The sequence below is a fragment of the Camelus dromedarius genome, chromosome 10 (genome assembly GCF_036321535.1).
Source record: "Camelus dromedarius isolate mCamDro1 chromosome 10, mCamDro1.pat, whole genome shotgun sequence".
In the NCBI taxonomy this organism is placed as follows: Eukaryota; Metazoa; Chordata; class Mammalia; order Artiodactyla; family Camelidae; genus Camelus; species Camelus dromedarius.
This window is the reverse complement of record NC_087445.1, coordinates 50745907-50769717: the sequence shown is the minus strand read 5'-3', so window position 1 is coordinate 50769717 and position 23811 is coordinate 50745907. Positions and strand designations below refer to the sequence as shown.

At 38.5% G+C, this 23811-nt stretch overlaps 1 protein-coding gene across 2 annotated transcripts in view; it reads left to right on the top strand.

Annotated features, from left to right (window-relative positions):
• The window catches only part of ALG2 (ALG2 alpha-1,3/1,6-mannosyltransferase), a 582719-nt gene that overhangs the window by 69416 nt on the left and 489492 nt on the right, over positions 1 to 23811 (top strand). The window lies entirely within an intron of this gene.

Below are 23811 nucleotides of genomic sequence, written 5' to 3'. Positions count from 1 at the left end.
CCAAGAATTTGTTGTTCCTGAAGTGCTAGAATTTCATAAAGGAAGAAATGCACTTCATTTTCTATAAATATCGAAATTAATTACTCATCATTATAATTATTCATTAAAATTCAAAATTAGATGAGAATGTTCTTCATAGATTTTTTTTTTTAGCCTTGAAGAGATCCATTTTATTATAGCATCTACAGCTCTGCTATTTAAGGAAATCATGACATAAGGTTCATAATTGAATTAAGCCAATACCTTTGCCCAAATTCTAAGATGAAATTAATAAAAGATGGTGGGTAAAACTATGGTGTCTTATTAGGAAAAGTGTAGGCAGTTGAGTAGAACTGTTTTTGTAGATCTTACCCCAGTGTATCTAGCTGGGAACATACTCATTCGCTCATTCCATCTTTCAGTCATTCAACATGTGAGTCCAATATGTTCCAGGGACCATTTTAGGTGACAGGGATACATCAGTAAACAGAACAGACAGAACTCCCTGCCTTTACAGAATTTGCATTCTAATGGAGGGGGGGAAACAGTCAATAATAAACATATAAAAATATATGGTGTAACGGTTGGTATTAAGTGCTATGGAGAAAAGTCAAGAGGATAAGAGAGAGCTAGGGTGCACTGGGTGTGGGGGTGGAATTTGCTATTTTAAATAATGTGGCCAGGTGGTATCTGAGCATAGATCGGAAGAAGAGAGCTATGTGAGTCTCTCCGGGAAGAGTTTCCATGCAGAGGGAACAGTTTGTACAAAAACCCCAAAGCAGGTGTGTGCTTGGTGTGTTTGAGGAAAGCAAGGAGACAGATGTGGCAGGAATGGAGGATGGGAAGAAAGTGGTGGGAGGCCGTGGAGGGTCGAGGGAGCCAGATCCCATAGGCCATTTTAAAGTCTTTTAAAAAATAAGACGGGGAACAACTGGAGGGTTTTGAGCAGAGGAATAACATGATCTGGCATGATTTAAAAGCATCATCTGGTTGAATTGTGGAGAATAGATCTCAGTGCGGAGATGTGGAAAAGTGAAGTAGGAAACCTAGCTGGGAAATGATGGTCATCTGGACTCAGGTTGTAGAGGCGAAAGTGGGGAGAAATGGTCAGATTCTGATTGTACTTTGAAGGTAGAGCCACTAGGATTGCTGACTGTTAGAGTAGGAGATATGGAAGAGATACATTTTTGGTCTGAGCTAGTACTTTAAGGAATGCAAAGGCTGGAGTTGCCAGAATTAAGGTTGAGATGTCCAAGTGGTAATGTCCAGTAGGTAGTTTAATAATATAAACATTAACTAAAACTTAATGTTACATTTAATAGAGATTTAATATACACATATATTATATATAAGTAATATATTATTAATAGTATTAAATTTTAATATATTTGTGGAATTACATTTAAAAGAGATGCTAACTCGTTAAACATATTTTAAAGAGGACAACTAAGATGGCAAGCACAGAGAAGCATGTTAGGTAAGCAGCAGCTGAAGGAAATGGAGATGTTTAGCATGAAGAAGAGAAGTCCTAGTGTAGATGTGTCTCTTTACATACTGGAAGGTCTACCACAAAAAGGGACAGCAAATGAATTTTACCTGTCATTCTCTGGGATGGATAGAAATCACAGGAAGCCCAGTTTCAGGTCAGTGTGAGATTATACACATGAACACACATTTTTATGAGTAGAATTTCTCTGTTCTGCGGCAGGACAGATTCTCTTCTGAAGTATTGGATCCCTTATTGCTGGAAGCACTTGGAGAGTTGCTGGGGATACTGTAGAGGGAACTAGATGGAAGGTTAGAGTATAAAGCCGCTAATGTTCATTTCTTTTTATTTCTGTGTGTTTTCCCTAAGGACCAAAGCACTCTATGTACCAATACACCATCATGAATATTCTTTCTTATATTGTGTTTTAAGATTTTTTTCACGGGTCTGTGGCTTCCTCCCAGATTAGACTGTAAACCTCTTGAGGACTGGAACATGTTTTTATCCTCTTTGTATTCCCTGATGCACTTGGTACAAGATTTTGTGTATAACAGGTACTCAGGAAAATACTTACTGGTTGAATAATTTTGCTTCCAACCCATCCTTATCCAAAATGTAAACACTTCTGAAATGGGGAGTTCTTACCCAGCCTAACACGTTAATGAGGCTAAATTGAGAGGACTAGTTTCATCCTTGAAATTCTAAAGGTCTGGAGTGGAAGAAAATTGCCAAATGAGGAAAAGAAAATTTACCTGCATCATACCTTTGTCTATGGCTGATTCTGCTTGTGTACAAAGTCTACCTAAAATGTCACATATTGTGGTATTGGAGTATGAAGGATACACATTAGAGTACAAAGTATCTGATTGAACATTAATCAGTGTTTTGTAGTTTTTCGCATATAAGTCTTTCACTTCCTTGGTCAGATTTATTCCTAAGTATTTTATTGTTTTGGATGTGATTTTAAAAGGGATTGTTTCTTTACTTTTTTTCCCCCTGATATTTCATTGTTAGTGTAAAGAAATGCAACTGATATCTGTATGTTAATCTTGTATCCTGCTACCTTGCTGAATTCTTTTATCAGCTCTAGTAGTTTTTATGTGGAGTCTTTAGGGTTTTCTATATATAGTATCATGTCATCTGCATATAGTGACAATTTTACCTCTTTTCTTCCAATTTGGATCCCTTTTAGTTCTTTTATTGTCTGATTGCTATGGCTAGGACTTCCAGGACTATGTTATAGAAGTGGTGAGTGTGGGCATCCTTGTCTTGTTCTGGATTTTAGTAGGAAGACTTTCAACTTTTCACAATTGAGTGTTATGCTGGCTGTGTGTTTGTCATAAATAGTTTTTTATTATGTTGAGATATGTTCCCTCTCTACCCTCTTTGGTAAGAGTTTCTTTAAATCATAATTGGGTGTTGAATTTTATCAAATGCTTTTTCTGCATCTATTAAGATGATCATGTAATTTTTGTCCTCTCTTTTGTTGGTGTAGTGTATCATGTTGATTGATTTGCGTATGTTGAACCATCCTTGTGTCCTTGGGATGAAGCCAACTTGATAATAGTGTATGATCGTTTTTATGTGTTGTTGGATTCTGTTTGCTAATATTTTGTTGAAGATTTTTGCACCTATGTTCATCAATGATATTGACCTGTAATTTTCTTTTTTGGTAGTGTCTTTGTCTGGTTTTGGTATCAGGGTGGTGGTGGCTTCATAGAATGAGTTTGGGAGTATTCCCTCCTCTTCAATCTTTTGGAAGAGTTTGAGAAGGATAAGTATGAGCTCTTCTTTGTATGTTTGTTGGAATTCCCCAGTGAAGCTGTCTGGTCCTGGACTTTTGTTTGCAGGGAGTTTTTTAAATTGCTGATTCTATTTCACTTCTAGTGATCAGTCTGTTCAAATGATCTGTTTCTTCTTGATTAAGTTTTGGTGGACTGTATGTTTCTAGAAACTCGTCTGTTTCTTCTAGGTTGTCCAATTTGTTGCCATATAGTTGTTCAATAGTGAGAAAATCTTATTAATTCATGTCTATTTTATACTTCACAGAAAACTAGTAGCAGAGGTTCAATGAGTTCCTTGCCGTAGAAAGTGTTAGTGGATTAATAATCACTTTAAACCCATCCATCCATCCATCCATCCAATGAACACTTACTGAACACATACTATGGACTGAACTGTGAGGGATTCAATGAGGGCACATGATCTTGAGGAGCTCACAGCTGAGTAGCAGAACTGATCTAACATTATGGTACACTGTGTTAAATACTGTGCCCTGGAAAAACAAAGTTCCATGAGATCAGAGAGGAAAGAGTAGCTGACTTCTTGGGGAAGTTAGGAAATTCTTCCTGGGGAAAATGCCATCTGAACTGTCAAGGCTTTTTCATGACTCTCTACCCCCACAACCCAAGGCAGTATATCTCTCTCTGCTGTTTTCCTGTGGCGCTTGTTACCTGCTTCTAACTACAGCAGTGCCCTGTTTATTGTAATTATCTGTTTACTGTCTACCTTGTCTGCTTGACCAGCATCCTTCAATGGCAAAGACTGTGTCTCATCTTCTCTCTCCCTACTCAGTATCCAACATAGGTCAAAATGTGTTGGTTAACACACTCACAATAAGTGAATCTTGAGGAATAAGTTGAAATTTACCAGGTCCAAGAGGAGAGTGAAGGGCATTCAATACAGAGGCATGGAACTATGAGAAGTTATGGAGGCATCGAAGGGTGTAGTGTGTTAGGAAAGTAGTAGGTGTGTTTGGAAGACTGACACTGAGGGAACATTCAGGAAAAGAATGGGAGACAACACCTGAGGAATGAAGCAGGACATTCTGATGGGTCCACTGGAAGTGAAATGACTCAGCCAGAACATAAAAGCATTTTAAAAACCATCAAGCAATATATGCAGCAGCTGTTCCTGACCCCAACGCCAGCCTCAGGACTCTGGCCTCACTCCATCTTGAGCCTCACGCATACATTTTGTGATTATATTCACTTTCTTCTGAGGGTTTGCAAAGCAAATTTTGCATTTTAGTTGTAGGTTTAACTACATTCTATTTATATCTTTCTTATTTCTTGGACAGAGAAGTATCCTTTGTTCCTATTGAAGTGATGTCTTTTCATCTACTTTCTAAATTATTTCATGAGAAATTAAAGATTTTTTTTCAGTCATTCCCTGTTCCTAGGGTCTGGCTTCATCACTATCTACCCAGTTTCCCAAGCCAGAAATCTGGACTGTATCATAACCTCTGCTTTTCCAAACTGCTCTCTTGCAATCAGTACTAAGTCTTTCTATTCTAATGTCCAGATGTATCTTGACTTTGTTCTGTTCTCTTTATTCACATGGCTTAAGTTCAGGCCACTTTTATCTCTCATTGGATTATTGCAGCAACCTCCTAACTGGTCTCCCTACCTCTACTTTTCTGTTTTTCTTTCTTTCTATCTATCTATCTGTCTATCATCTACGTAGTTGAAGATACATAGATGTACTCACATACACTTATCTACTGATCTATATCAATGCAAATCCTAGCCACTGCAGTTATATTTCTTTTTTTATTTTAAAATTTAAAAACTGTGGTAAAATATACATAACACAAGATTTACTTTTGTAACCATTGTAACGCAGTTCAGTGGCATTAAATACATTCACATTGATGTAGTACCATCAGCACCATCCATCGCCAGAAGTATTTCATCATCGTAATCTGAAATTCTAAAACCATTAAACACAAACTGCCTGTTTTCCTCTCCCCCCAGTCCCTGGCAACCACCATTCTGCTTTCTGACTCTATGAATTTGACTACTCTAGATACCTCATTTAAGTGGTATCATACAGTATTTGCCCTTACGTGACTGGCTTATTTCTTAGCATCATTTCCTCAAGGTTCACCCCTGTTGCAGCATGTGTCAATGTTTCTGTCCTTTTTAAGACTGAATACTATTCCACAGTATGTATATACTACACCTTGCTTATCCATTTTTCCTTGATGATTACAATATTTATTAAATATTTTAACTCTTAGAACTTTACTGTAACTTGTCCCCATTACTCTCAGGATAAAGCTAAAAGACTTGACTGTGGTTCACAGGGCTGCCACCTAACACTGCAGCTTTCATTCTGTTTATGTCCCCTTACATGCTCCACTTCAGTCTGGCAACCTGGCCTTGTGCCATCTCTTCCACGTGTGGATCTTTATCCCAAGTTCTTCCTCAACTTACAGTGCCATTTTTAAGGATAATTGTAGCTTGGACTTCAGGACTCAGCTCAAGACATCGCCTCCTCCAGGAAGCTTTCCTCCTCTCATCCAGGAGGGGTCAGTTATCCCCTTTTTTGTGCTTCTGGAATCCTCTGAAGTTCTCTCTACCAGTGCACTTGTCACACTTAGAGAAAAGACGATGTCTTGTTTCCCACTTCATTCCTGGAGTCTAGCGTATTTTGAGTGCTCAATTTATGGAGTCGGCAAGTATCTGGAGTCCTGGAGGAGGCAGGCGCTGAGGCAGTGGCCTGTGTCAGTGACTGACTCAAGCGACCAAATGTGAGGGGTAACCCCAGCAGCCTGCTGAGCGCCAGCTCTCTCCATGCCCACGGAGCTGGGGGACCAGCGCTGGGGCACCAGCGCTGGGGCACGCGGAGGATGACTGGGATGCGTGGGGAGGCATGTTCCCAGCCCTCAGCTGTTAAACCTGCTAGGTGTTTTGGTACTTTCAGCACATTTTAATCTTTTGCTCTTTTGGTTAATGTGCTTACACCCTTCCTGCCTCCATTCTCCACCAATTCTCCTCCTCACTCTCCTCCCCCTACTCTGAACTTGGAGATAAATGCATATGTTTAGGTCACTTAAACAAAAATGAGACTTTATTCTGTGAAGTAAGTGTTTAGTTTGTAAAAGGATCAATGGGCTATTTTGGATCAAATAACTGTGTTTTCTTTCGCCATTTAAAATAGTCTATTTTCATTTTTTTAAGCCATGTGAAAGGACCTAAGAATATCCCCAACTTAGTGTTAGATCCCGTAATTACATTTTCCCATTTTGAAAGCAGTTATGCAGTCCTTACAATAGAGTCAACGCCGCTAAAAATAAACTCCAGGCAGTTCATATTAACTGGGTAATAATAACAGGCAACAAGGAGGCTCGGTGTCCAAATATGATGAAAACAGGAAGTTCATTACACAAGCTGTTCTTTCCTGATAGATCTGAATTCTTAAAGCCTTAACTCAAAAATAATCCCTTCAGGTTATAAATAAAAGCAGAGAATTGTCTCTTACTCGTAGCTCAATGGAGATGATAACATTGTAGCTAAATAAATTCACATAGTCACGGATAGACTGTAACTCCAGAACGCCTGTTCGGAGGAGGAAGGAGGTAGTTTGGAGACCCCTCTCCTGGCAGACAGGCTGCTGTATATATTGCCCTGGGGATTTACTGTTTTCTTACCTGGGGCACAAGTTGCAAAGCAGATACTGCTTTACTTCGGTAAGATGGCAGGAAGGCAGAAAGGCTTCAGGTGTGGAAAGTATTTCTGTTTTTCCCTGGGGAGAAAATGGATGACCAGAACATCCCAGCTGTCTTCCAAGTATTATAAATTTCAGTCCTGGTTTTTCAGGGTGAGGTGGGAATGAGGCCCAAAGGAAGAGCATAAACCCCCTTCCTTACAGAACTCCTTTTCTCTAGTGTCGCTGCAAAGATTCAGATTTTCATGATTAAAACAAGGTGAGTATGGAGGAAATTTTTAATTTATAAGAATGAACCCCACCAGCTCCCTTCCTGAAATCAAAACCCAGCCCTCCACGGTGTCACTGGGTGCTCTGAGGGGACCCACGACCTTGCCATCCACCTTCTCTTTGGGAATCTCTCACTAGTTGTTACCAAAGCCACCAGTAGGGTCACCCTGGTCCAAAAAGGCATCACATCTTTCCTTACCTTCCTGTAACACAGCGGAGACCATGCTTGAAGGTTCAGTAAAGACTCAGCTACAGGATTGAGGTGGGGAACAGAACAGGGGTGACAAAGACATGTCAGTCACAGAGAGTGACAAGTGCACACTGATCTGGCTTGGCAGGTGCAGTTTTCTCTCTTCAGGCTGGGTCAGTAGCATCTCTAGGGTTTGTCTTGGGCAAAAGGGCATGCTTGAGGAGTGCTCACCTTGTGAATGTCCCCAAATCCTCCCAGCTGTTCTTAATCGTCGCTTCCATGGTGTCTGTACTCCTCTTTCCTGGAGAGTGATGCTTGTTTCTTTCACTGCACAGCACATCTAGGGATTTGTGCATCCTGGGAAGGAGGTGCTTGTCACTTTTGAAATGATAACAGATAGGGCCAGTCACAGTAGGCATTGGGAGAGCCACATTGTCAAAGCCTCACATTTAGGAATAGCTTTAAATGTAGACATTTGATGTTATTTATGTTACTTGAAGTTAGCATAGCTACAGACATACACTGATCTAATTATATTTTTAAAAAATTATCATACATGACTTGAAACTATGTTCTATGGCCAGATCACATTAGCTGTTAGGTACTGTAAGTTTTGTATTTTGTAAACCTATAAATATTAGACTAGGTATATATTTATCGAGTATAAACGTTTAGAATATATCACACTTTTTGTAATGCTCTTTTGGAATTTCTTAATTTTCTAAAATATTGCCACTCTCAGAAATTGGAAGTAGTCTGGCCTCTGTAAGGCCCTTGACCTTCTCCATCCTCTATGCTGTCCATGGGGAGTGGTGGACTTCTGTAAGAGAAGGAGGGAGGTTTATAGAGATACTCTCTCTCTTGTGGTGGATGAAGGCAATCATTCTTAAACTTACATGTGCAACAAAATTTCCTAGGAAGCTTATTGGAAATGACACACGATGCACTGAGAATTTCTGGCCCAGACCTGAGATCTTGACTCGGGGTGTGAGACTACTCTTTGAAAAGACCTGCAACAGATTGTAGAGGAGCTATTGGGGGAAGTTGAAGTGTAAAAGAGGTCCCTTTTGGGAAATAAATAATGATTCCTTCTGGGAATAGTGACGACTCTGTCAGAGAGAGAGGTTTCCCCCACTAGGATCAAAAAAGGAACAGAGCAAGGGATCTGGTAGATGAGAAAGCAGAAGGGAGGTTGGGGTGGCTGGGGAGATGTCTGAATGAGCAGATCGGAGGCGAGGGGGTAGACAGTTATGCTGGAGGAATGTGGGAGGGAGCAGCTTCTGGGGGACTTCGCTGGAAAGGAGTGGTGAGTAGACCTCAGAGTAGAGCAGGCTCGTCCCAGAGGGTCAGAAAGCTGAGCCCGAAGCTGAAGAAGGAGCAGAGGCTCTGGGGTTGGTATCAGAAGAAGCCCGGAACCAACCACTCCTGCCACAAACTGTGAACAAGCTGGAATAATCCCCATAGGTCACTCAGCTAATACATGCCCAGTGAAGACTGACCTCTTATGACATTTTAATTAATTTATCTTTTTGTAAAAAGAAGGGAGTACTAAGAGTGCTGGGGGAGGGAAGGGAGGGATCCCAACCTGAGGGGTAAGGAGTGTTTTCCTAGATTTCCGAGTTGTTTGAGCTAAGTGAAGGTGACATTCCTTCGTAGAGCCACCTGCGTCTCTTGTACCATCAGTACTTCGGCCACAGGGTCAGTTTTATACAGTTTTTAAAAATGATAGTTTAAACATATCCATTCCATTTTCATGATCAACGCATAACTTATTAGTGTTAACAGATCCAAAGTTCTTCTGTTACTTTTTGTCCATTCTAAGACCCTACTGCAGAACCCTTCCTGTGAGTAATAAGGGAAATATATCCGCTCTTTATGTGATTAAATAATGATTGGGCTTTCTTTGGTTTTAAATATTGGTGATCTTTGCTACAGAAGTTTTTCTTGATTTTAAGTTTTACTTCTTTAATTTTTACTGCTGATAGCAACTGTGTCCCCTATTTTGGAGTTATCTGCTTAGCAACTTGACTATGAGCCATTTGAGCAAACAGTGCAGTTCTCGAGCTTTCTGGATTGCAAAGCTCTATTGTTTCTTGACTTCCACATATTATCCATTTTTTCCCCTGGTGGAACAACATTAGTAGATTACAGCAAAAACTCATAACAACTCAACTTCTATTTTGCTTCTGTTGGGGCCATCACAGGTAATGGTTTCCAAGGTATAAAAAAATAGAATGAATCGTGTTAACGGGGGTTTGAAATCAAAGACAGTCATTGGATGTGTGTGTGTGTTCCTGTGGTTCATGTGCAGAAAGTCAAAAGATAATCAACCTAAATAATTCAACAAATTTATTTAGTGCCTGAAATATGCCAGACACTGTTTCAGTGCTGGGGATATAAGAGTGGACCAAGCACTGATCCCATTCTCAGGGAACTTACACTCTTGTAGTAGGAGACGGATAACAAAGCGGGTGGCAGGAGGTAGGATATGTGTGCTGTTTTATAATAGGGTAGTTAGATTAGGCCTCGGTAATAAGGGACACTTGAACAGAGACTTGAAAGAAGTGAGCAAGTCTAATGGATGTGTGTGGAAAGGAAGGTTAGATACAAAGGCCTTGATATAGGAGATTGCAGAGCATCTGGAGGAATAGCAAGGGGACCAGTGGGAGTGGAGTGAAATGGATAAGGGGGAAAGTGAAAAAAAAATGAGGTCAGAAAGTCAGCTGGGAAGCTCATGGAGCATCTCTGAGGCCATGGAGTGAAGACTCTGAAAATTTTTTTCCCTTGGTGAAGTAGGAAGCCCATGGAGGATTTTGAGCAAAGGAATGTTATAAATATATTAACAGGACCAATGTGTCTGCTATCATGGGACTGTGTTCCCTAGAAGTGGAGACTGAGGCAGGGGCGTGTGTGTGGTTTCCAGAGAAACTGGTAGGGGCTGAGGGAGTGGGCTAGAAGAGAAGAGTGGTCACATGGGGAGCTGTGGAGTGTAAACTTCACCTTAGAATTTTTCCCACTTGAGACAAGGGAGAGAGGCTTTCTACCTTCACCTTGGTTATTGGCTAAAGACTCTCCAGAAGGGTATGGACAACGTAAATCCAGGCACTTCCAGGTGTGGTAGCTTCCACTGCCCAAGTGCAGTTCTCACCGATGCGCTCACAGTGGTGGGGGAAGGCTTACCAACCAAACTGAGGAAAGGTCCTGATTGAGTGTGCCCACAGCATTTTCTGCATGGAATAAGGGTGGAGCAGAGACATCGATTAGCAGGCTAATGCAATAGTGCAGAAGAGAGTTGAAGGTGGCTTGGACTAGAATGTCGCAATAGAGGTGTTGAGAAATGGTTGGATTCTGGAAAATTTTGAAGGCAGACTCCACAAGATTTGCTAATGGATTGCCTGTAGCATGTGAGACAGAATCAAGGACAACTCCAAGGTGTGTGGCCAAGCCATTTATTGAGATAGGGGAGATTGTGGGAGGAGCAGGGTTTAGAATGAGGTGACAATTAGAAGCTCCACTGGAGACACAGTAAATAGAAAATGCCTTGTAGATGTTTAAGTGAAAATGTCAAGGAGGCAGTTGGATGTAAGGGTCTGAAGTTCTAAAGTTCCTAGCTTCAGATGACTAACTGCCCATGATCCTAAAAGAATGTAGATATGTGTTTGAGGTCACACTACTCAAAAGTTTCACTGGGGTTTTAAAGATGGATACGGAGTGAGAAAGCTATAATTAGTTCCAATATACCTCAAAGGACACAAGGTAAATATTGTACATTATAGGTCAGTAAGCTTAATAACAACTTCAGCTACCATTTCTAAAATAAATCATTAAACAGATGATTTTTGAGAAGTTTATCAAAAGCTGTAATAATTTATAGGTAACATGGATTCTCCAAAGAACAGATCAGAATGTACTAGCTTTATTTTCATTTTTGAAACATGTACCTAAGCATAGAGGTTTGGGGAATTCTGCCGTCTTAGTATATCCTGATTTTTATATAGTGTTTGTTCAATTTCGGTATCATATCCTTCTGACAAAATGAAGAAATGTGGGCCAGAAAATAGCTATAGCTATGTAGCTTTCTAACTGGCTAAGCAAGAAGAACAAAGAAGGGTCAACCCTTAGATTATTTTTTTTGCCACCAATTAAGTTTTCATATCACTAGGCCCTTTGCTAAGTCATCATTTTTATCAACAACTTAAATAAAAAGCTAGAAAGCATATACATAGTAAGATCTGAAGATGACACAACTTGAGGAATACTAGCTAGTATATATTGAATTATGGATTGGAAGCTTAAAAAAGGAGAAACCCAAACTCACAATCTGAAATTTAATAGAGATGGGTGCAGAATAAAGCAAAATACCCCATTTTACAGGTTGTGAAAGATCTCCCTTCACAGCAAAGAACAGAATTAACCATTTTTCTGTCGAGAGGTTTATTTCCCCATTAAGTCATTTGTGGCATTAAGTTCAGGGTGCAGGCTTTGGAGCCACCAAGCCTGGGTGAGCCACTCACCATCAAGGGTATGTTTCTTAAAATAATGTATTTTATTTTCTTTACCTTGAAGAGGAGGATAACAATATTAGTTCCAACTAATGTTGTTGAAATTGTTGTAAGTATTAAACCCATGTAAAGTACTTAGAATAATGCCTGAGACATGTTAGATGTTCAATTGATAACTATTATAACTTACTCAACAGTGTGATCGGGTTGTTAAAATGGTAAAGCCAATTCTGAGTACAATGGTAGAAATGAGGTGTCACAATCAAGGGAAGCTCATGTCCCACTGTCCTCTTTACTGCTGGGATTTTGTTCAGGGCTGGGTGTCTCTAATTAAAAAAGTATCTTTACTCTGTGGGAGAGTGAGTGCTGAAGGTGGTGAGGGAATAGAATCATGCCAAAAGAAGAAAAATTGAAAGGATAGGGAGTAGAGAACATGGCTTCTTTTGGAGAAACATTCAAAAGCCGAAATAAAGCTTTCTTGAAAAATCTGAAGGGCTGTTATGTGGAAAAGGAATTAGATAGAGTCCCTGTGGCTCTGAAGACAGACCCAGGAGCACTGAGTAGGAATAAAAAGGAAGGGGGTGGGGCCCAGAAGTGTTTTAACTTCCTTCTGGGTGGAGGGATGACAGAAGCCTGTTCTAGCTCTGCTTCCAAGTCACTGTGTGATGTCAAGTCTCTTCTGCTACTGGTCTCAATTTCATAATCTGTGAAATTAGGGTTTGGATTAAATGTGCTGTAAAGTGGAAATTACAGTTGGTCTATCAGTGGGCTGTCTTCCTAGACAGTGGGTTTCCTGTCACTGGAAATGTTTAAGTAGAAGCCATGAGTTGTATTCTAGTAGACATTACTGAATTTGATTGGAATTCAATCTAAGTGGCATCAAAGATTGCTTTCATTTCTGATCCTGGGGAGGAAAAATATTTGTGTATCCGTATGGCTTATCCATCCCCATCCTCAACCCTTAGCCCTGCTTTCTTAATGGAGATATAGACTCTTAAATGAGTATGTAAGAACTCAAACATTCTCTATTGATTAGACTGAGGTACGAATTCTACCCCATTCACATACCTTGGGCAGTACAGCTCACAGTGTATTGAATGACTTCATGAAAGAACTCTACTTGGTCCCTTGGTGCCTAAAGTGTCACAGCAGTATTTCTGTCATTGCTTCCATTCTTTGTCCTGAAAGTGGAAAAAGCGAAAAGTACCCACAAGCCACTGACTCCATGTTACACAGCCCCTGGTTCATGGCTATGCCTTGAGAACATGGTGCTGGTGGAGGCTGGGATATGCAGGCTGGGGGGTGGGTGCAGCAGAAGAGGGAGGGGCTGAGCACAGCAGTGGCAGACTGGATGGCAGCCATGAGCAGCAGAGCTGTGGGACACCGTCATCTGTTGCCTGCAGCTGCCAGGCTGACTTTGTTCTTTCATATCAAATATTTATTGATCATTTATCATGTGGAGGACACTCTACTAGGCACTCTGAGGGACACCTAGGAGGAAGACACATAGCGTCTTTCTGGCAAGGAGTTTCTAGTCTGTTTGGAAGACAATTAGCAGCCAGCAGCAAACACTTTGCATAGTACTTCATTGCTTGCAAAGGGTCTTCAGGCAAATCATTCTCCTCTCAACAGTCTGTGGGATTAGACCCTTCAACTACCCTCACAACAACCTGTGAGGTATTATTATTCCCACTTTTCAGACAGGAAACTGGCTCTGGACATTAAACTATTTACCTGATATCCCCCAGTTGTGTTGTCTGAAGTGCCCTGGGCACATCTTCTGGCTTCAGTTCCCATGCTCTTTCCACTACACCACACTAAAGACAAATTAAAAACCAACATATAGGCTATACTATATATCAAGGGAATTGCTTGGGTAAGATGTGGTATAGGAATTCAGGAATGCATATCACTGTGACTGGGTACAGAAGGGAGACAGGACTATGAAAACGGGTTACAGTTTGATTGGTGGAGACCAAGGGAGGGCATTATAGACAAAGCAGATGTTTTATCAAGGGTGGGAGGTAAGAGAGCAGAAATTTAAGATGTTCAAGGGGATGCCATGTTTGGTCACATCATTTGTGTCCTGCAAACTCCAGGGGTATTATTGTAGACTATGATATAAATACCATCCCAGGGATTGTTCAGTGCACAACCTATACAATAGTATGAGAGCAGCCACGAATGAATATATCAATGGGACTGAGCTGGAGAGTTTGGTCGAGAAGTCAGATAGAAACCTGGAGACGTGAACAAGGAACTGATCATGGAGAGATGAGAGGCTTAAGGTAAGGGTTTTCCATTTTAATCTTTAAGGACTGAATAATTTTTAACCAGAAAAGAGCCACAATGAAAGCAATGCTTTGAGAGACTGATTTCTGGATATACAGATTAAATTTGAAATGGGAAAAGTTGGGGACAGGAGACTAGATAATTTTGGTCACCTAACAGGAGGCCAAAAAACGGTCTGAATAGTGGTGGTGGCAATGGGAAGACAAAGAAAAGGACAAACATGGGAGACCTTCTTTCTTTCACTAATTCCACAAATGTTCTTTGAGCTTTTAGTAAGTACAAGGCAATATGCTTCATGCCAGTGATTTAGTAGTGAGCCAAATAGGCATGATTCTTGCCATTCTAGAGTTTATAGGCCAGTAAGGGAGTCAGACATTCATCAAATAATCATATAAAGACTAATTACAAACTATAATAATGCTATGAAGGAAAAGCACAAGATGATATGAGAATGTATAACAGGGTGGAATCTGATCTAGTTTGGGCAGATAGGAATCAGAGATGTTTTCTCTGAATAGAATAATAAAAAAAAAATTGAACTGAGGGTGAATAGGAGTGAACTATGCAAAGGGAGGTGAGGAGAGGGAGAAAAGCATCCCAGACAATGGGAACAGCATATGCAAAGGTCCTGTGGTAGCAGGGAATATGCCTTCAAAAAGGTGAAATGTGACTAGTATGGTTAGTCTATGGCAAACAAAGTAGAGTGTGCTGACTTGAGACTGGAAAGAAAGGCAGGAGCCAGATAATATTGGGTTCTTTGTTTTTATTTCAAGAACAATGAGAAAACATTGGCATATTTTAACCTGGAGGTGACATGTTGAATACTGCATTTTGAAATGGATACTCTTGTTGCTATGTGGAGAACAGATGGGAGGTGGACATTCAGGGTAACTGGTAAGAGCCTACTGCAGTAGTCCAAGAGAGAGAACTTGGTGGATTGGACAGTGGAGAGAGAACATTATGAAAGAGGACTTATCAGAACTTGATGACTAATAGGATGTGGATGAAGAAAGGAGAAAAACAAACAAACAAAAAAACAGTCAGGGTTTTAGATATGGGAGTCTTGCAGCTTGCCAATACTATTAAGGGATATTATGGAAAGTAGGGGGTAGTGCCGGCTTGATATGCAGGGTTAGGGGGTTATCCAAGTGACAAGTAAGCAGTAGGGTTGGAATTTAAAAAAGAGAGAGAAAAGGACTGCAGTTGTAAGATTGGGAACAATTGATAAAATTGTGGTAGTTAAAATGTGAGTGGAGGGGTCTAAAGTGGGGGAGATAGTGAAGAAACGTAATAGAGGGTTCAGGAGTGGAACTGTGTAAAACAGCACCACTGGGTAAGGTGAACTGGCAAGGTAAGGTGAACCTGCAAGAAGTGGTCACAGAGGTAGAAGGATATGCTTACAAGAAAATCAAAAATTTAACCACTAAACATCACCCTTTTTATTACAAACTCATAAATACTTCCCTGAATTAAATAATGATAGACATCTACCAGGAAAAAAGTTACTCTGTGTCCCCCAGTGCTGTTGTCCCCATAACATGTTTGCTTCTGGAGTATAATGGTTATTTAGGGATGGAGCAAATCAACCTAAGGCCAGAGTCTCCCCGGCCCTACATCTACTTGTCACAGGCAGAGAAACTACATTTAGGTTGTAGCTTTTGTTAGTGACAATTGTGGTCCAGAATCAGATTCTGCAAGAGCCATCCATTTGTAAATAAATAGACTGAGGACCTAAAGGCATCAAAATACGTCTTTCTTCTAAAATAAAAAAACTAATCTGCTTCTATATTTAAGTCACAGTGTGTTCTTGTGAGCAAAGAACACCAAACTTCCATTCTTATTCCAAATGTCTCTGAAATTCAGTAACACTTGTCTCAGCACTGAATAAGCATATTAAACATGAAGTTACCAACTTTCTCTGCTGAACTTTTTCACCCACTTAAAGGTTTTCCTGAAGACTTCAATTCTGAACGATGATAGCATGCTTGATTTGTGCCAGGTGTTGTCAGGAATTATGGGCCAAATTGGTTATTTTGGAATGGGAAGCCAGCTTGAGGCTGGCACCAATGACTTGATGCACTTGCAAGACAAAACATTTAAGTGAAAGTCAATGTGTTCTCTCCTTCGGAAGGTCTCTTGTGAGAGCAAAGCTCAGGTGGCCTCATCCAGCCAAGACTGTAGTCAAAGTTGAATACTCTAAAGACAAAATGGAAAAGTTCAATTCAATGAATTGGGTAATTTGTTTAGTTTATGGTTAGTTGAAAAGTTAAGGCAAGACATCTTTACTGCTCCTCTGCTTCTGTGGACAGGGAGGTGGGTATGAAGAATGGCTCCCTGATAACCACCTAATAGTGTCTTGTCCCTGGTCAGTCACCTCTGGATCACTGTCCCATAGTAGGATGGTAAAGCTCCTGTTTTTCTTGTAGTGTCCCTGGGATTCGTCCCACCTTGTTCTCAGAGTTTCTTCTGAAGTGCTACTTCCCCAGTCCCCTGCCAGAGTCTGAGGCCAGCAGTTCAGATAGGTAAGGGTGACTACTCCTCCAGCCTAAGTACTGGAGGTTCATGGAGGTACAGGTAGAACCAAGCTCTATGTATGTCAGAGCCAAGACTTTAGAAGAAGTTTACATTTTTATAACTTACACGTAGGGAGGTACCACCTGAAATATAAACCTTTAGCAACATTCATTAACCTTTTTAAAAAAAACTGAGGTACAAGTTATATGTAATGAAATGCCCAGATCTTTAAGTTCAATCAGTTTTGACAACTGCATATCAAAACATAAACTCTTTGCATCAGCCCAGAATGTACCCCTTCCTGGTCAGTCCCCATACTCACCCGTCAACTGCTGAGCTCCTTTCTATCACCATAGGTTAGTTTTGTCTATTCTAGAATTTCTCATGAATGGACTCATACAACATGCGCTCTTTTGTGTGTTGTTTCTTTTATTGAGCATATTTTCGAGATTCATTCGTGTTGTGTGTATCACTAGTTCAATCCCTTTTATTGCTGAGTAGTGTTCTATTCATTGAATGTGCCACAGTTTAAAAAAAAATGCTTCCCCTGTTGATGGACATTTGGATTGTTTCCAGTTTGGGACTATTATGAGTAAAACTGCTATGAACATTCTTATATAAAGCTTCGTTTAAACATACATTTTCATTTCTCTTGGGAAAACATCTATGCGTAGAATTTCTGGGTCATAAAGAAGATGTATTTTTAACTTTTAAAGAGACTGCTAAACATTTTTCCAAAGTAGTTGTTCTACTTTATACTCCCACCAGAAAAAGTGAAAATTTAGATTTATCTACATCCTTTCCAACATCTGGCATTGTTAATAATTTTTATCACGATTGTGTGTGTGTATGTGTGTGCTGTGTATAGTGGTATCTCATTGTATTTTACTTTACATTATTAACCTGATGACTAATGATGTTGAATACTTTTACACGTGTTTTTGACTATCTTTGTATCTTCTTTAGTTAGTTGTCTGTTTACATTTTAGGCTCATTTTAAAAAATTGAGTTGTCTTTTTACTATTGATTTACAGGGTTTATTTGTATGTTTTAAACATATTTGTCAGATATATGTATTGTGAATATTTTTTTCCCAGTCTGTGGCTTGTCGTCTTTCTTGATGGTGTCTTTTGATGAGCAGTTTAATGTAGTACCATTTATCAATGTTTTCCTTTTATGGTTCATGCTTTCTCTATCCTTCTTAAAAGTTTTTGCCCACCCCAAGGTTGTAAAGATTTTCTCCTAAGTTTTTTTCCTAACTCTATTTTTTAACCTTTACATTTAAGTCTATGACCCATCCTACATTAATTTTTGTGTATGGTGTGAGGTAGGAGTCAACATTCATATTCTCTATCTCTTTCTCAATTTTGGTATGGTTGTTCTAACCCAGTTATTGAAGAGATTTTCCTTTCTTTACTGAATTGCTTTGGTGCCTTGTCAAAAGTAATTTGTCTGTATGTGTATGGATCTATTTCTGGACTCTTTATCCTGTTTATAGTCCTGTTTTCTTCTCTAGGTGTTGGTAATGATTTTGAAATAGAAATAGATTGAGATTATTAGGTATATAGAGGTGTATGAATTGGAGTGTGAGTCCCACAGTAAGCATCTTTGACTACTTGAAGATTTTGTGTGTACGTGTTTAGTGAACACTAGATCGCTTACTTGATTCTCATGCGAGTACACCAGGGGAGGCGGTTACAAAGAGCAAGCGTATTGATGTGTTTTGGCTTTTACTTGCTGGTTAGAGCAACATCTTTCGAGAATGATATGAACTCAGGCAAAAATTAGTCAGTTTGAGGACAGAAACAGAGGGAATAGAGAGAGTCTAGAAACACAGGACCTGGCAGGGTTGGAAAAGCCAACTATTGCTGAACCAAATAAGCTGCTGCCTTCCTACTCAAGCCCATTATTTTAGATGGTTGCAGTGTTGCTACCATGATGAGAGAGGTAAAAGCCAACACACACCTGATCTTTTCAATTAGTTAAAATTTTAAGCTGAATTCTTCCCCACTTGTATGGTACCCAGTGTCTCTTCCTCTGTTGTCTCAGCTCAGGTGAGGCAGTGCTCTGGTCCTGGCTCTCTTGGGAAGGGCCCATGTTTCCTTTGAATTCAGGCTGCTTGGTTGTCTTGCAGCTGCAGCTTTCTGATAGTTCAGGAGAAGTTATGATTTGTAGTCTGTCCAGCTTTTTATTGTTGTTAGGGTTGGACTGAGCTCTTTCCAGCTTTTTATGTCCTCGGTAGAAACAACTCCCATGAGGGTGATTTATAAAGTATTCTTCACTTTGTAAAATAACTTTTTGTTATATTCCTTCGAATCGCAACCTCTATTACCATTCCAATCCTTATTAGCCCTCTAGTCTCTTTCTCTATTGGATCTCACTCATCTAAACCTCAAAACCTCTAGAACAAAGTTCCTGGAGGCTATGACTTGGCACTTATTTCTATTTCCAGTAAGTTGCACAGATCCTGGCACAACTAAAAGATCCTCTGTTGATTAACTGGAGACTGGAATGGTGTGACCAATCTCACTGGGCAAATGCCTATCTGTCTTTTAAGACCGAAAGCAATGTCACCTCCTCTGAAAAAATTCTGAGGAGTTCCCGTCGGAAGAGTTAGTTGCTCCTACTGTGTCTCCTCAATGCTTTGTACATTTCTCCACTGGCATTGTGTATGACGATGGTTTTTTATATCTTTTAGTCTAGATTACGGATTTGTTAGGGGCACAAAGTAGTTCTTATTCTATATCTTCAGGTACCTAGAACAATCTGTGGTACATATAATTATGGTCTGTTATATGGGTACATACAATGGGTTTTCTAAGTGAACTGTTGAATATCTTTGTTGGATGATTATACAGAATGGGTTTACATTTATGTAACTTTTATTTACATGATTAATTAGCAAAAGGAAATGTACTTGTAATAGGATGTGTATATGTGTATAGTATGTTTTAATTCCTAACGATGTAGATAATTGCAGAATTTGATTAGGGCAAAGATGGAACCCATGTGGCACCTCTGCTACCATTTTCTCCTTGTGTGCCCTTGGCAGACAAACCATTTCAATTTTTTTTTTCCTCCTGATCCCAAACATGAACTCAACACTCTGCCTTTCAGTAACAACTCCACCAATGGGTCAGATTTGATGCACGAAATAAAGATTATTTTCCCTTCCCTATTCTAAGGGGCTCCTGAGGCAATAAACTGGAAGATCACCCTTGAAGCCCTTGCTGGATGGTACCTAGAGGGAAGATTCTAATAAGCTGCAGACACTTTGCAGATTCCTGTCTCTCAGAACTTAATCACATTTGCATTTTGGCTGTGATCAGATGGTGGAAACACAAACTCCAAACTGTCAATCAACTTGGGCTTCTTTTCCAACTTTTCCTAAATCAATTTCTTAAAAAAATCTTTGAACACCAAAATTATACAGCTAGTTTTTAAACAATTACAGTGTTTTCTGTCTATATTTTTCATTATAGTTGGTAACCTAGAATTGTTCATTACTGAAAATCTTAATTAGGAGGTGTGCATACAAATACACATGTGAGTTCGTGAATACGTGTGTGAGCTGAGTTGTTCATGAGAATTGGGGGGAGAAAAGAGAGAAGATATTTACTGAAAATGTATTTTTTATATTGTCCAGTTTTCACCTTTAAATATCAGTAGAAAAATTTCTGAAGCGTGCAGAATCTGGCATGTAATTTATCTTCAAAACAGAAATTAAACCTAACCAGTTATAAATTTGAGTTTCTTTCTGAATTAACCATGTTGGCATTACCCCAGCTACCTCCTTATGTTCACATGGTTGCTTCCAGACTCTATGTAGAATTTTATGCCTCTGTAGTATCAAATTTGTTAAATGGCATATTTTTATATCAGTAATTTTTATAGCATATTGTTATTCCAGACTTTTACATGCCTCTAATTTATTCTTAACTTCAATATAGCAGTATTGATTTTTTTCCTTCTAAGTTTGATGGTGTGAACACTTCAGTTGTGATTTAAAGTCATTTAAACACCATCACTAATTTGTACTTCATTTTCTATTCTTTTGCAAACTTTAGGTATTTGAACAGGTACAACAGTAAGGGTTAATGCTTCTCAAGTTTTCTTTTTATATCTCTTGGAGAAATTTAGATTATTTCTTAATATAATTGAAAAGAAGTGTTTCTGATGACCTTGGATTATTCATGATACTTAAATGCAGAATAGTAAGGATAGCTTTGATTGCAAATCAAATAGAACCCAGTGCAGTTTCCTTAGATCATATTCCCTCTTCTTAGTCCTCTAGTAGTGAGTTAGTCGGTCATAATCTTTCTCTTCCATAGACTTAATATCAGTGTCTTTTTCAAATAAGGTCATTGGGTTACACAGTTGGCCTTTAGAGAGATTTTGAGGCAGTGTCCTTTCCGACTGTCTGGGTACTATGTTTCTGTGGCTGTTAGGATTACGGTCAAAGGTGACATGGATGAAGAAGGCTGATGAGGCAGGTTTTGGTTGCTATATAAAGCAGGGTTCACAGATGCAGTGCTCATTAAATTGATTTTTCCTTGGCTACTTTGTTTGCAATCGAGATAAGCTGCTACGAGGTGAATGGCAGTATCTTGGTTATCTGACCTATGGTCCAAATACTTTTAATGGAAGACCTAGTCAGAGCATCAGTTTTCTAAGTATAGCATTTTATTATTGGCACAAAATTATGACCACATTAATAGAAGTAAAATAAAGAAGAAAAATTAGACTAAAAATCAAGTGTCCTTTTCTTTTCCCTTGCTTATATTTAGTTTGGATCCATTTACAACTATAATTTGTGTGTAGTTGTAATCATAGTTTTTAATATGTAATCTTCTATTCTAATTTTACAGTAACGTATCAAGAGCATGTTTACATGTTGCAAATAGTGTAATTTGTAATGATAATTCAAACAAATATGCATTTTCACATCAGTACCTATTCTTTTAAGTATTCAATGTTGAATATATACAAAAATTTATAAATTACACATAGGCTATAAAGAATCAGCAAATAATCACCACCCATGTGCCTATTATTCAGTTTAAGATAAAAAACATTACCATTATCTTTGAAAGTTCCTGTGTTCCTCTTTCTTATCTCATCCTCTTTATTACCTCCTGGAGGTTATATGACCACCATCCTAAATCTAGTTTTATTGTACCTTTGATTTTCTTTATAATTTTATCATATATTTGATCGAACCCTTAAATAACATATAGTTCTATGAATATTTTTAATCTTAATTTAAATGAACTCATATTGAATGCATTTTCTGTGATTTTTTTCATCCAATATTAAGCACCTATGTTTTTTTCCATGTCATTGTATGTTATATTGCATTCATCTGCATGATGTAAAGTATTCCATTATATGAACATGCCACAACTTTTGTCCATGATGAACATTTAGGCTTATTCTAGTTTTTTTCCCCATTATAAACGGTAATGTAAAGAACACTGTAACATACAACTTCTATTATAATTGTTCAAGGGTTTCTTTATGGTATGTATCTAGGAGTGATCCTGCTGGGTCATAGAGTGAGCTTTTCAAATACATAGGTAATTTCAAATTGTTTTCCAAAGTGGTTGAACCAAATTGTACTCCCACCAGCACTGTGCAAGAATTCTGGTCATTTTAAACCCTTGTCAATATTTGATATTATCAGATGGAGTAATTTTTGCTACTCTGATGGGTACAAAATGCTTTTCTCATTGGTTTTAAATATGCAATTTTCCAGTTGGTAGTGAGGCAGAACATCTTTTCATATGGTTTATATTCTAATGAATTGCTCCTTCAAATCTTTTGCTTATATTTCTCGGGTTTTATTTTCTTTATTGGTTTGTAGGAGTTCTTTATATATTCTAGATATTAATTCTTTAGGTTAAATTGGTTCAAATATCTTTTCCCATTCTGTTTCACTGTCGTTATGGTGTCTAGTGGTAAATAGATAATATTAATTTTAATGTAGTCACATTTATCAAAATTCAATATTTGTGCTCTTTGTGTCTTAAGTAAAATTTCTCCCCTCAAGGTGTTAAGAATATTCTCCTACATTGTCTTCTGAAAATGTTATAGTTCTGTCTTCCACAGTTATGTTTTTAACTCACCTGGAATTTTTTTTTTGTGTGTAATATGAAGCAAGAGTACATTTTCTTTCTTTCTTTTTTTCCTTTAAATAAGGATAACCAATTGCCCAGCACAGTTTATTAAAAATTAATTCTTTCCCTACTGATTTTCAATACTAACCCTGTCAGAAACCAAGTTTCCATATAATGTGGGTCAATTTCTGGGATATATAATTTGTTCCTTTGGCTAATTTGTCATTAGGCCAATATGGTATTTTCTTTTTTTTATTACAATATATTTTTAAATTGAAGTATAGTCAGTTTACTATGTTGTGTCGATTTCTGATGTACAGCATAATGTTTCAGTCATACATATGCATACATTTATTCCTTTTCATATTCTTTTTCATTATAGGTTACTACAAAATATTGAATATAGTTCCCAGTGCTATATATAGTATAAACTTGTTGCTTATCTATTTTATATGTATCTGCAAATCTCAGACTCCCAATTTATTCCTTCCCACCCCCTTTCCTCCCTGGTAATCATACGTTTTCTCAATTAAATCAGCTTTATATGAAGTTTTTATATCTGGTAAAATAAATCTCATTTTTCTTCAGGGATGTATCAGCTGGTCCTGGCTCTTTATTCTTCCATGTAGTTTTTAGAAATAGCTTGGCAAAGTCAATGAAAATACCTGCTGGGATTTTATTTAGAATTTTATTGAACTTATAGCTTAAATTAGGGGAAATTGACATCTCTGCAATACTGAGCTGTCTAGTCCAATGAATGTTGAATATTGTCTTAATTATTTAGGTTTTCTAGAATACTTTTTTGTTATAATCATTTTATTTTTTTAGATTCCACATATATGTGGTAATATTGAATATTTGTCCTTTTCTGTCGGATTTATTTCACAAAACATAATACCCTCCAGGTCCATCCATGTTGTTACAATGACAATATTTCATTCTTTTTTAATGGCTGAGTAATATTTCATCATGTATGTATGTATGTGTGTATGTGTGTATGTGTATGTATAT